The sequence below is a fragment of the Cololabis saira genome, chromosome 6 (assembly GCF_033807715.1).
Source record: "Cololabis saira isolate AMF1-May2022 chromosome 6, fColSai1.1, whole genome shotgun sequence".
Taxonomy (NCBI): Eukaryota; Metazoa; Chordata; class Actinopteri; order Beloniformes; family Belonidae; genus Cololabis; species Cololabis saira.
This window is the reverse complement of record NC_084592.1, coordinates 3,516,474-3,530,128: the sequence shown is the minus strand read 5'-3', so window position 1 is coordinate 3,530,128 and position 13,655 is coordinate 3,516,474. Positions and strand designations below refer to the sequence as shown.

At 43.7% G+C, this 13,655-nt stretch overlaps 1 protein-coding gene across 1 annotated transcript in view; it reads right to left on the bottom strand.

Annotated features, from left to right (window-relative positions):
• Window positions 1-1,974: 1,974 nt before the first annotated feature.
• LOC133445697 (kinesin heavy chain-like) overlaps window positions 1,975-13,655 on the bottom strand; it is a 62,046-nt gene continuing 50,365 nt past the window's right edge. The window contains exon 26 of the mRNA XM_061723056.1: window positions 1,975-5,920. The gene's annotated coding sequence lies outside the window, so the exon portion shown is untranslated. The remainder of the gene's footprint in view (window positions 5,921-13,655) is intronic.

Genomic DNA, 13,655 nt, shown 5'->3' with positions numbered 1-13,655 from the left:
TTAATTTCAAGGATTTGTTGTTTCTTATTAAACAAGTCTGGAGCTGATGTTACTGATCTTCTTTACGAGTCCGTTGCAATCTCAGATGTGGTTGTGCCAGTATCTGTATCAGTATCTGGCCCAGGTCACATCTGTTGGGGTGATTTCCACCAGGTCTTCGGGGCTGCACTGGGGGACATTGTAACAGTCCAGTAGGTGGGACATTGTCTGTACTGCTCCACAACTGTATGTGTCTTCTGTTTGGTAAGTCCATGCTTTCATAATTCAATTCAATTTACATAGCATCTAATACAACAAAAGTTGTCTCCAGACGCTTTCCAGAGATCCAGAACATAAACCCCCCGAGCAATTATTACATAAACAATGGCAGGTAAAAACTCCCCTGGTGGGAGAAAAACCTTAAGCCAAACAGTGGCAAGAAAAACTCCCCTTTAGGAGGAAGAAACCTGGACCAGGACCTGAATCATAAGGGGGGAGAAACCTGCCGAAGGCCAGACTGGGGGTCGGGGACATCAACAGCACAGCAGGCAGGTGGAAGCAGCAGCGGGATGACCAGGGGTGGGGACCGCAGGCAGGTGGAAGCAGCAGCGGGATGACCAGGGGTGGGACTGCAGGCAGGTGGAAGCAGCAACGGGATAACCGGGGGTGGGGACTGCAGGCAGGTGGAAGCAGCAGCGGGATGACCAGGGGTGGGGACCGCAGGCAGGTGGAAGCAGCAGCGGGATGACCAGGGGTGGGACTGCAGGCAGGTGGAAGCAGCAACGGGATAACCGGGGGTGGGGACTGCAGGCAGGTGGAATCAGCAATGGGATGACCGGGGGTGGGGACTGCAGGCCAGAAGCAGCTCCCGAAGCTCCGGCCCAATCAGCAAGTCCCAGGTTAGGTTCAGGGTCGGGGAAAGGTTGAGAAGGGGCAGGGCCAGGGAGAGGAGTCTTGACGGACAAACCTCTCCCCCGCCTGACCGGGCCGTTACCCTGCCCCTCTCACTCCCACGCTGCAGGTTCCGGTGTTCCAGCAGAGGATGCTGCACCATGAACAAAAGAGAAAAAAGAAAAGGGGGGCCAGCACAAGAAACTACAGGAGCGATGGACAAAAACAATAGCTATGAGGTACTTATAATAAATAAAAATGGAAATGGAGAAGAGAGGAAGGGAAGAGGAGAAGAGAAGGGTGAGAGGCACCGCCCAGTGGATCATGTCGGTGCCCCCCTGCAGCATAAGCCTATAGCAGCATATCTACCACGAAGCTATATTTGAGACTAACTATTATAGTCTTGTTCTATAGCTGCAACTATGGAGCTAAGCCGTTTTGGGCTTTATATGCAAGTAATAAAATTTTAAATTGGATTCTGAATTTTACGGGTAACCAATGGAGCGACGCTAACACTGGAGAGACGTGGTCTCTCCTGCTGATTCCTGTCAGTACTCGTGCTGCTGCATTCTGGATCAGCTGGAGCCTATTCAGCAAATTACTTGGACATCCTGCTAACAACACATTACAGTAATCTAGTCTAGAAGATACAAACACATGAACTAGTTTTTCTGCATCACTCTGCGAGAGGATTTTCCTAATTGCTTTGCATCTCCATGTTCAGATACCCCAGCCTGAAGTCACCGGTGGACTGCTGCCATCTGACAAAGCTCTTTTTTATTTTAAGAGGGTTTAAACATTTCCTACAGATAATAGATCTCAAACCTTACGGGTGTGTTTAAACAGGTTTTTTATTAAATGCAGCAGCACATTCAGAACATCAAGAATCTTTGTCCTACTCAGACTCGTGTGGAGGTTGAGTCGAGTCCAGTTACGGTGAAAGATTGGAAGGTGGATTCTGATTGGACAACCCACCTGTCCATCACAGATGGCCAACGCTCTCAGTACCATCAAGTGTGGACTAAAAATGAACCAAACATGAATGATTAAGAGCTGTCCAGAGAAAAAAAACACATGAAGTCCACTCCCAGAGAGCAGTCTGGAGTTTATTAACAGCACACATCTGTCCATCATCTTCATGTTCACAGACGACAAACACGTCAGACCGACACACTGAAACTGCACATCTGAAGATGTTCATCAAACTTTCCACAAGTGATGTTTGTCATTGATTCAAAACGGCGGTCATGTGACTGCACGGCACAACGTCTTTACAACACGTCATGAACACACCGACACAGGCGCGGGAGCGTGAGGCGTTCGGGTGAGTCCAGATGTGCACATAGGAAACATTTACGGACAGCTAAAAACGCTAAAAAGTCCACCTGTAAAGTCAAACACTGAAAAACATCAAAAGCGCCTTTAACAGCTGATTCAGGGACGATTAAAATATTTACAACAAACTGCAACAAACTGAACTTCCAGCTGATCAGTCTTAATGATTGATCAGATACAGCAATCAATGGTGTCAGATCGGTTCCAAATATCAGCCAGTACCCAAAAGCCTAGACATCTGAAATATAACCATTAATGAGTAATAATGAGGTATAATAGGTATAATACTGATATGTAGCATTAGCTTCAGTAAACATAAGCTGAAGTAAACTTTATTACAAATGATAAAAATAAAGTTTTCATCAAAAGAATGGTTGTGAACTCAAAGCTCCTATACCCCAAAATGACATTAAAATAACAGTAATTACTGTAACAGCAAATAAAACCTGAAAATCAACTTAAATGTTTGACACAAACAGTTTTTTTTATATTAAAAGATTGATGAATATGATGATAATTTAACAGGCAAAAGCTTGTTCAGATCCTCTCAGCAGTCTGTCTGCTCACTTTCACCCCTCTAGACATTGCTCCAACTCGTTCATAGGTCTAGTTATGGAGCAGATCTACCGTATTTTGACGACCATTAGGCGCATATAAACGTCTTGCTTTTTTTTTTAAATGTGCCGCGTGCCCAATGTATTATTGTAAGGCGGACGTAATTGAGGCCACCATGAGAACGTTAAAGGAGGAAGGGGGGCGCGTGAATCACCCGTGATTTGCGGACGTGTTAGAGACCATCATCATTAGAAACCAGCTGACTTTCAACATCCCGGTGAATCACACGGTGGAGAGGACGGGGACCAGCACGGCGGCGATCTACGCAACAGGGTATGAGAGACTCTATGCGCCCATCTCACAGACAATGTAAAAAAAGAAGTGAAAAATATGAACGCTGTGCTTGCTGTTATTCCGGGAGGTCTGAAAAAGGAACGCCAACCGCTGGACGTCGGTGTGAACCGGCCGTTCAAAGTGAAGGCTGATTTATGGTTCCGCGTTAAATCGACGCAGAGCCTACGCCGTACGGTACGGTGTAGCCTACGGCGTAGGCTCTGCGTTGGTGTAACGCAGAACCATAAATCAGCCTTAAGGCTGCGAGCGGCGTGGGAGAGATGGATGACTGAGGGGGAACACAGTTTCACCAAGAGTGGAAGGCAGCGCCGGGCAAGTTGTGCCACAGTTTGCAGATGGATTGTTGATGCGTGGGCTAACGTGTCTGCTGGGACTATTTTGCAAGCTTTCGCAAAAGCGTGCATTTCCGAGGTGCCGCACGGCACGGAAAGTGACTCTGACAGCGAGGAAATTTGGACTGGCACAGCTGATTTAGCAGAGCTGTTTAATGCAGGATGAGGACTTCGATGGGTTTGATTAATGTAAAAACTAAAATAAAGTACAATCAAACTAAGTTTTGCTCCCGCTCTATTTTTAAATACGCACACTTGTGTGCTTGTGTGTGTTCTGCAGCGCGCGCATGTTGTTGTGCGGCGCGTGTGTGTGTGTTGTGCGGCGCGCTTGTGTGTAGACGGCGCCTTTTCGGTCGGTGCGCCGTGTGTGTGTTTTAAATCCAGAAATGACACACAAAACTGAGGGTGCGCCTTTCCACACGGTGCGCCGAATGGTCGCGAAAATACGGTACTTATCGCTCATGTGCTTTCTGATATTTGTCACTTGCTAAGCTAGCTGTCCCCCCCAAAGAATCCCAGTTCTGCCTGTACACTCAGATTCTGCAGAGGGGGATTCAAGTTTATCCATCCATTACCTGTGCTTTACATCATCTTCTTATATTACATGATCTTCTTCCTGTTACGGGTCAAGGGGGACTGCTTGAGCTAGTCGTAGCTCTCTTCAGGGGAAAGGCAGGGGGAACACACTGAACAGATCCATCAGTCCATCACAAGACCCCACAAAGACAACAAGACACGGCCACTGCTTGGGTCATTTCAGAATGAAACACAAGTCACTGGCAAAAACCCAAGGAAGCACCAGAAAACATCAAACTCCACACAGAGAGAACCCAGCTGATCAGGAACCTCGTCGCTCTGAAGAAATGGATCGATATTGATGGGGGGGTTTGCTGACCGATGATCAACGGCTAAATCTCCCTTTCTTTGTCTCATTTCATGGTCTACTAACCGGTGGCTCACGTACAGAGCTGCAGCTGGGGGTTACTGATGTTAAACTGGAGTAACTCAACAACATGTGTTAGAAGAGACGGTGACTACATTTACATGCAGTCAAAATTGGGGTTAAGGTCAACATTCCGGTTACTGAAACATTGGGAATAATCTGTTTCCATGCGTGAGCAAACAGGGTTATCCCTGTTTACATGGTGATTAATCATTTGGGATATCTGGATCAAACCAGCGACGCACGGAGAACGTCATGACGCAATCACCGTTATTTCTGCTTCTTCTTCCTGCATCCAAATTCAAATTCTCCATGTTTATAAGAACGTCCTGGACTCAAAAGACCAGGATTCCTTGTGAACAGAGCATGCGCAGAAAACACATTTCTGTTCCTCTTGATGGGGATATTCAGTTTGGCGTTTACATGACCCAATATTCGGGTTTTAAAAGGAGTAACCCAGGGGTCATATTCGAATATGAGCAAATTCCGGTTATTCAAAGGGGTTATTGGTGTTTACATGGCCGTGCAAAACCGGGTTATTGCTAATATTCCGGTTAGAAAAGGGTTATTGATGCATGGAAACTTAGTCATTGTGTCACTAGAGACTGGCCACCATAAAGTCAGTCGTCCCTTCAGTTAAACTGTTCATTTGTTATATTTAAATGAATGTAAGTTTTACTGGTTTCACTGTATGTTGCTTTGGGGGAAAACCTGCAAAGTCCTAAGTTATAAACATGTCATCCAGCTTTTTAAATTAGCTTTCAGCTAATCATTAAGGAAGTGCTGCAACAGTTAGTAAACATTTCCATGAGATTTTTATAGTTTTGAATCTTAACATGAACATGTTTGCTTAGAAATGCTTGAAATTGTCAGTCCTCATTCAATCTATGTGGGAGTTGGAGTTGGATACTGGAGCAGTTTACAGCAGTTTTAAGTCTGAGATCGTGGTTCATGTTCACAGACCCCAGGGGGAGTTGAGAGGAGAATAATGGTTGGACAGTAAACAGTATTAATAATAATGATGATAATAATAATAATAATAATAATAATAATAATAATAATAATAATAATAATAATAATAATAATAATAGTAACACAAAAAAGACCAATTCTAGTCATAAATTCTTAGAAATTAATATGAAAGAAATGTAAAAAAAAAAGTTCCCTTTTCTGTGCAAATGGCAGTTAAATCAAGACGGCGTAACACAACCTTTTAAATGTAGATTCTAGTTCAGTAGCTATGTGCAAACGTGCGGATGGTGATGATTTTTCAGTTGAAATCAAATCAAAGCTGATTTGCTCACAGGAGCAGTGAGAATCTGTTAAACCTGGTAACAGCAGACAGAGACTTAGAAAACCTGGGCTTGACCCAGAGCCAGAACCAGAACCAGAACCAGACCAGAGTTCTGACGGAGAACAGATAAGAAAAGATCCGGGCAGCACAGAGAGCACCGGGGGGCTGTGCAGGAGGAAACTCGTAGAAATCAGGTCCTGGTAAAGGCAGAGCGGTGAGAGTGGTCCGGAGCACCACCTAGGAACACAGAAGCAGGTTCAGTAGTAACGCCAACAGTAACACCAACACAACTGGAACTACTTCAACTAAGAAAAGGCACGTATTTCCACTAGTGGGAGTTCCAGGTAGATGTGTTAGGGCCTTCAGGAACCTTTACGGGGTGAAAAACATTCCAGTCACGGGAGAGGCACTCAGATCTACCACGGAGTATTATGGCGCTTTTCCACTAGTATCTGCTCAGCGCGGCTCGGCTCGCCCCGCCTCGTCTCGCCTCTACCCGTTTTGTCCCCGTTTGTCCCCCCCCCCCCCCCAGGGGAGAAGCGGGCAGGTTGGGGTGAAACTGCTGTGACGTACTCGATTGCGCAACCGCTGAGAGTAAAACAGCCCGTCTACATCCCTTTTTTAATTCTCTCCTCAGCCCCCAGGTTTATGAACATCTGCACCTCAGAGTTGGATCACCAAACAGACGTTTGCGCTTTATAATAAAATCGCTGCGAGCCGCGAGTCGTTCTCGTGCTGACTCCCGCTTCCTGATTCAAATGTCTGACGGCCCCGCCCCCCGACCAATCAGTGGCGTGGAGGGTGATGACGGCCCCGCCCCCGACCAATCAGTGGCGTGGAGGGTGATGACGGCCCCGCCCCCGACCAATCAGTGGCGTGGAGGGTGATGACGGCCCCGCCCCCGACCAATCAGTGGCGTGGAGGGTGATGACGGCCCCGCCCCCGTCCAATCAGTGGCACGGAGGGTGGTGACGGCCCCGCCCCCGACCAATCAGAGGTGTGGAGGGTGGTGACGGCCCCGCCCCCGACCAATCAGAGGTGTGGAGGGTGGTGACGTCCCCGCCCCCCGACCAATCAGTGGCGTGGAGGGTGGTGACAACGTTGGCCCGCAGTGGAAAAGCGCAAGACGGGGGCGTGGCGGGTAGAAGCGAGCTGAGGTGGTACTAGTGGAAAAGCGCCATTAGGGCCAAACTAAGACAAAAAAAAGGAAATTACAAGAATAAAGTCATAATAATATGAGAATAAAGTCGTAATATTACTAGAATAAAGTGGTAATTTATGAGAACTCTAACAGGAGGAGCTTCTTCTCCCTGTGTTAAAATGAGTATTGAGTATCTTGTGAAGTTATATTTTGGTATCGGTTTCACAAATAAGGAAATACTTAATCTTTTGCCACATCAGTTCAATTCAATTCAATTCAATTTTATTTATATAGCATCTAATACAACAGAGTTGTCTCTAGACGCTTTCCAGAGACCCAGAACATGACCCCCGAGCAGTTATTACATAAACAATGGCAGGTAAAAACTCCCCTAGTGGGAGAAAAACCTTAAGCCAAACAGTGGCAAGAAAAACTCCCCTTTAGGAGGGAAGAAACCTGGACCAGGACCTGGATCATAAGGGGGGACCCCCAGCATGGAATTATTATCAGAAACATGCATGCAAACAGAAACATGTGGGTCAGAATTACCAAACAGATCCAGGACAGCAAATCGGTTTTATTTAACACATTCCGTTTCTATTTTTTTCATTTTCTGTGTTTTTCAGTTTTAAATTTTTGAGAATAAGGTTTTTAGCATTTCATGCTAATTTAACCCCAAGAAAGTATATAAAGCAATTATAACTGAATTATAACTTTAATGTTTTCATACTTTTAAACATATTTAAAGGCAAAAACATGGCAGTAGTTATTCTGGTGTCCAACAAAACATTCCTTTTTAGGGCATAAATAAAAACATACCAAAAGTTATTTGTATGAAATAAATAACTAAGAAATAAATAACTCAAATATTCCTTTCAATATCCATTTTTTAAGTGCAAAAAAAGAAAGAAATTGCAACAGCACATGAGTGAATTAAATTATGTCACTACTGGGATTAAAGTTGTGAAAATGTAATGAAATTTTTTTTTTTTTTTAAATCGATATTTAGACATACAAATCGATTTTTAGGAATTAATATGAGAATTGATTTAGAATCGGAAAATTGATTTTTTTCAACACAGGTAGTAGTTTAAATGTCAGCCCACTGCTCCTTGTCTAACTAGTGATGGGTTAAAAGCAAGGGATACATTTCAGTGTGTGTTTCTATGTGTACTGACAAATAAAGAAATAAAAAAAACATGTTGTTGATCTGATGTTGTCCTCTTCCGATACAGAGTTCCACTACAGTCAGAGGATTAACAGAGGAGCTAGTAACTTTAGACCATAACTGTATGTCTGAAAGAACGGTTCCGGATGAAGAGATGAGCGTATCGGAGGAAGCAGCTGACGGATGAGCAGGAAGAAGAAGAGGAAGTGTGAAGAAAGGCCAAGAAGGCTGGTGTTTGGGAGGAGTCATGAGCAGATGGAGGAAGTGCAGACGGACCTCTCTGCATATAAAAGGTGGTCGTGAGCAGCAGAAGCAGCTGCCGCTCCCCTTCTGTAGCTCTGCAAGAGCCTGCCTGCACGGAGCCCTCTGATTGGTCAGATGTCGGGTGCTGTCAATCACTGCGTGGTCAGATTAGAAGTCTCTTTCTAATCCGTCTCATGGTAGTGCACATGCACAACAAGTGACTCCTGACACTAAGATGTGTTCTAGAGCAGTGGTTCTCAAATGGGGGTACGTGTACCCCTGGGGGTACGTGAAGGCACTACAGGGGGTACGTGAGATTTTAAAATGACATGTATTTAAAAAGTAGCATCCATGCAAAAATCCATTAAAAATAAATATTTTGGTTTCCGGTCATGGCGCTGAGGTGAGCGGACGTGTTGAACAGGTGCTCCCAGAACGGTCTGCTAAATCTCCTGTATTAGAGCTATTTCAACCGTATTGAGTTTTAAAATAAAGGATGACCAGGGGAAAGACGCGGAAAGATAACAGCAAACCGACCCAGACACAAGACGAAAGTGAGTTAAACCTGACGGGAAAAGTCAACGACAACGCGACTGACGAGCACATGGCGATGGAGGGCCTGGCAGCCAGCATCGGGGCTATTCACAGTGATATCTTAGCCATCCGAGCGGAGGTGAAAGAGCAACTAAGCTGCCTTCGAGTTGACCTCTCAGGTGATGTGAAGAGAGATTTAGCTAGTTTCAGGGATGATGTCAATGAAAAACTGAATGAGATTGTGGCCGACGTGAAGGAGACGAGAGATAAAGCGGAGGATGCGCTGCAGCGTGTATCCGACATGGAGGAATGGACCGCCGCGGTGAAAGAGGTGCTGTCGGAGTCTCTGAGTAATCAGGACCAAATTCAAGCCAAGCTGACCGATATGGAGGCACGCTCACGGAGAAATAATATCCGTGTGTACGGGATTCCGGAGGACACGGAGGGAAGTAGCCTGCAGGAGTTTATGGAAAGTTTTATTAAGGCTGAATTGTCGCTTCAGGACACTGAACTTGGCATACAGCGCTGTCACCGCGCACTGGGAGCTAAACCACCGCAAAATGTCAACCCTCGCTCCGTGGTGATTTACTTTTTGGAGTATAAAACCAAAGAGCTGATACTTCACTCTGCGTGGAAAAAGGGGGAGATACGCCTCGGTCAACAGAGGATCTACTTTGATCAGGACTATCCGGCTGAGACCCAAAAGAAGAGGAAAGCGTATGCTCCCATCAGAAAGCTTTTAAAGGAAAAAGGTCTCCGCTTTCATACCCCGCCGCCAGCAAAGCTCAGAGTGTTTTTCGACGGTGGTCCCGTTACATATAACAGCGCGGCGGAGGCCATACAGGACCTGAGGAAAAGAGGGCTTGCACCGGACGACAACAGCAGCGAAGGGCCCTCCACGTCCACGGCGGCTCCGATGAAAAGGCTGGAAAAATCTTCCTGGCAGACGGTGGTGGCCAAGCGGCGGAACCCGGGCACGCACGGAGAGAGAGCGCGGAAAATACTCAGTGGATTTCGCCGCAACTCCGGGGACGCATCCTCCACGCAGTGATGAACATCACCCAAATATCTGTTTGACATCCCTGCGGTAAGACCGATCAGCACAGTGAACTAAAACGGCATCAGAGCGAAGAAATAATTGACATTATTTAAAAATGGGACACTGTGTTAGGTTAGTCTTTTTACTTTTATTTCCATAACTCCTGACTCTGTCAGCATGAGTGTCACGATGGTTTGCTATTAATAGACTAATACACCAGACCGCGGATCTGGGAGCCGGTTCAACTTAGTCCAGACGTGCACTGAATTAATACTCTTAACTGAGTTATGTCAGACTGCACTGGAGAGACCCTTCTTTTTCTGGAGGCCTCCCTCTCCAAACGAACCCCTGTCTTAATGGGTTTTTTTGTTATGGAAGCCCCTTTCTTTGTTTCTTTATTTTTTTCTTTAATTTTCTATATCTGTGTATTTCCAATTTTCAAGTTCTCTGTTACTGTTCTTATGCAAGTTCGAAGGTTAAGGTCACCTTGGGGGTTTATGGTGGAGGAAATAAATTTTCGTTTAAAGATATATGTCTCAACAGGAATATAGATTCATAACACTCAATGTTCATGGGTTGCAGAGTCCAATTAAAAGAGGAAAGATTATCGCCAAAATGAAGAGAGAACAGCAGCACATAATATTCTGGCAAGAAACTCACTTGGTAAAAACAGACCATGAGAAATTAAAAAAAATGGGTTTTAAAAACACATTTTACTCTTCATATGCAAGTGGATCAGCAAGAGGAGTTGCAATACTCATAGCAAATAAAGTAGGATTCCAGCTTTCCAAACAGATCACAGACAAAGAAGGGCGATTTGTCTTGGTGAGGGGAACATTAGACTCAAAGGAGGTAACTCTACTCAACGTTTACAGACCGCCAGGACAAGATAAGAAATTTATCGATAGAATATTTGATCTCATAGCTACAGAAGTTTCTGGTGTCCTGATCTGTGGAGGGGATTGGAATGTACAGTTACATCCCACCCTGGATTCTTCAAACCCATCCAAGAAAATTAACTCTGAGTCACTGTACATTAGGAAAATTATTCAAAGAAATGGCTTGGTCGATGTATGGAGGGATTCTCACCCATCTACTAAGCAGTATACCTTTTACTCCCATCCACATGCAGTTTACTCGCGTATTGATTATTTTTTTATGTTTAGAACAGATAGACATAGAGTCCTAAACTGTAGCATCGGTGTTAGGGATGTATCCGACCACTCTGGAGTATATTTGAAATTAAATTTAGATGTTCAACACAAAAATACAATTTGGAGACTCAATACTACTCTGTTAAATGATAAACAATTTGAGAATTTTATTGTGAAAGAAATTAAGGACTATGCAGAATTAAATAATAATTCAGAGGTGTCCCCAAGTATTTTATGGGACGCTGCAAAAGCAGTACTGCGTGGAAAAATGATCATGTGGGCATCGCGAAAGAAAAAAGAAAAACTTAAACAACTCAATGACCTGATGAGGAGACTAGGGACACTGGAACAGGAGCATATAGAAACTAATGACCCGGCCCTACAAGAACAAATATCGGTTATAAAATCGGAACTAAATAAAAAACTTGATGATAAGATAGAACTCAAGCTGAAGTATGTTAAACAAACATATTATGAAAATGGACCCCGAGCAAAAAAAATATTGGCCTGGAGATTGAGAAAGCAACAGTCTGAAAGATCTATTTCCAGTATTAAAGACCCTGACACTACTCAGATATATCTCAGGCCAGAGGAAATACAAAAAACATTTGAAGGATACTACAAGAAATTATACTCTCACCCAAATTAGCAGAGCCCTCTACAATACAGCTTTTTCTAGACTCTCTAGATTTACCATCCATTGGCATAGAACAAAATAAGCAGATAACCACAGTTATAACACAAAAAGAGGTTAATGAGGCCATTTCAAAATTGAAAACGAGCAAAGCACCAGGGGGCGACGGACTACCGGCAGAGTGGTATAAGACTTTTAGGGACTCTCTAACACCTTTGTTATTAAATTGTTTTAATTATGTGCTTGGGGGGGGTGAGGCTCCACCATCCTGGAAACAAGCCATAATATCGGTAATACCAAAACCAGGAAAAGATAAGACAGAGTGTAGCTCATACAGACCAATTTCTGTTTTAAATACAGATTATAAAATTTTCACTTTGATAATTGTTAGGAGGCTAGAAAATATTATCCCGGACTTAATCAACCCAGATCAGACCGGGTTCACTAAAAATAGACGCACACAGGACAACACGAGGCGGGCATTACATCTTATAGATATCATGAGCAGAAGTAACATGAAGTCCTTGGCTATTAGTTTTGATGCTGAAAAAGCGTTCGATTCCGTAAGATTTGAATTCCTATATTTGACTCTACAGCGATTCGGCTTTAACGACACAATTATAAAATGTATTAAATCCTTATACAATTCACCAGTGGCCCGGATTAAAATAAACGGCAGTCTGTCAAGCACAATCTCTCTAGAATGCGGATGCCGACAAGGCTGTCCTCTGAGTCCTGTTCTATTTGCTTTATTTATTGAACCACTTGCCCAAAAAATCAGAGAAGACCCGGAAATTAGGGGAATTTCAGTTCAGGGAAGAGAATATAAAACATGTCTGTACGCAGATGACATCCTGGTGACTTTGTCTGAACCTGATACAAGTCTGCCTAACCTCATGTCATGTCTCGACCAATATGGTCTCTCTTCAGGATATAAACTAAACATAGAGAAAACTCAGACCCTCTCCTTAAATTATTCACCCCGAACAGACATACATAAAATGTTCAAATTTAAATGGAAAACTAAATCCATGAAATATTTAGGTGTTAATATCACTAAAACCTTAAAAGATGTATACGATGCAAATTATGGTATTATCACAAATAAAATTAAAAGTGATTTGGATAGATGGGCCCCACTGACACTTGACCTGCATAACCGAATAGAAACCATAAAGATGATTATTCTACCTAAACTCTTGTTCCTTTTCCAATCCTTACCTGTGGAGGTTCCAACTAAACAGTTTAATGAATGGAATCGGATAATATCTAGGTTTATATGGCAGAATAAGAAACCAAGGGTCCGCTATAAAACTTTGCACCTGCCAAAAGATGAAGGAGGGTTGTCACTCCCATGTTTGGAGAGCTATTACAAGGCAGCACAACTGCAATACGCCATCTACTGGTGTGATGAGAACTGCGATGCAAAATGGAAGGAACTAGAGCTGAGCCGACTTGATATCCCTCTTCAATCTTTACTAGGTGATAAAAGCCTCAAAAACAAGTACTCAAGCTATTTAAGTGACCTTACAAAAGTTCCCCTTAACATCTGGTTCAAAGAGGTCAGTAATTTGCACTTGGAGAGGAAATCAAGGTTACTAAGGTGGGTCGAACATGACAAGGATTTTAAACCAGCACAAATTGATTTGAGATTTAAGGAAATGACCCGAAAAGGCATCACTTCGTATTGCGTAATCTCATCTGATACAGGTCTGGAAAGTTTTCGACAAATGCAGGAAAAATATGATTTAGACAAGCGGGACTTTTATAGATATTTACAGCTTAGGCATCATTTTGATAAAAATGTCAAAACATCAGGTGATTCTGACACGGACCGTATTAGCACGATTACTGAAGCCTACAAGGGGAAAATCATTAAGAAAGTGGTTTCTAGAATATATTCATGCCTGCAATCCTCCAAAGCAAAGTCAACATTCTATGTTAAATGTATGTGGGAGAAGGAAGCAAAAATAACACTGTCAGAAGGCGAATGGTTGAATATATGTCGAATTAACTCCTCCACTACCAGTTCAGGGCAGTGGAGGGAATTTGCATGGAA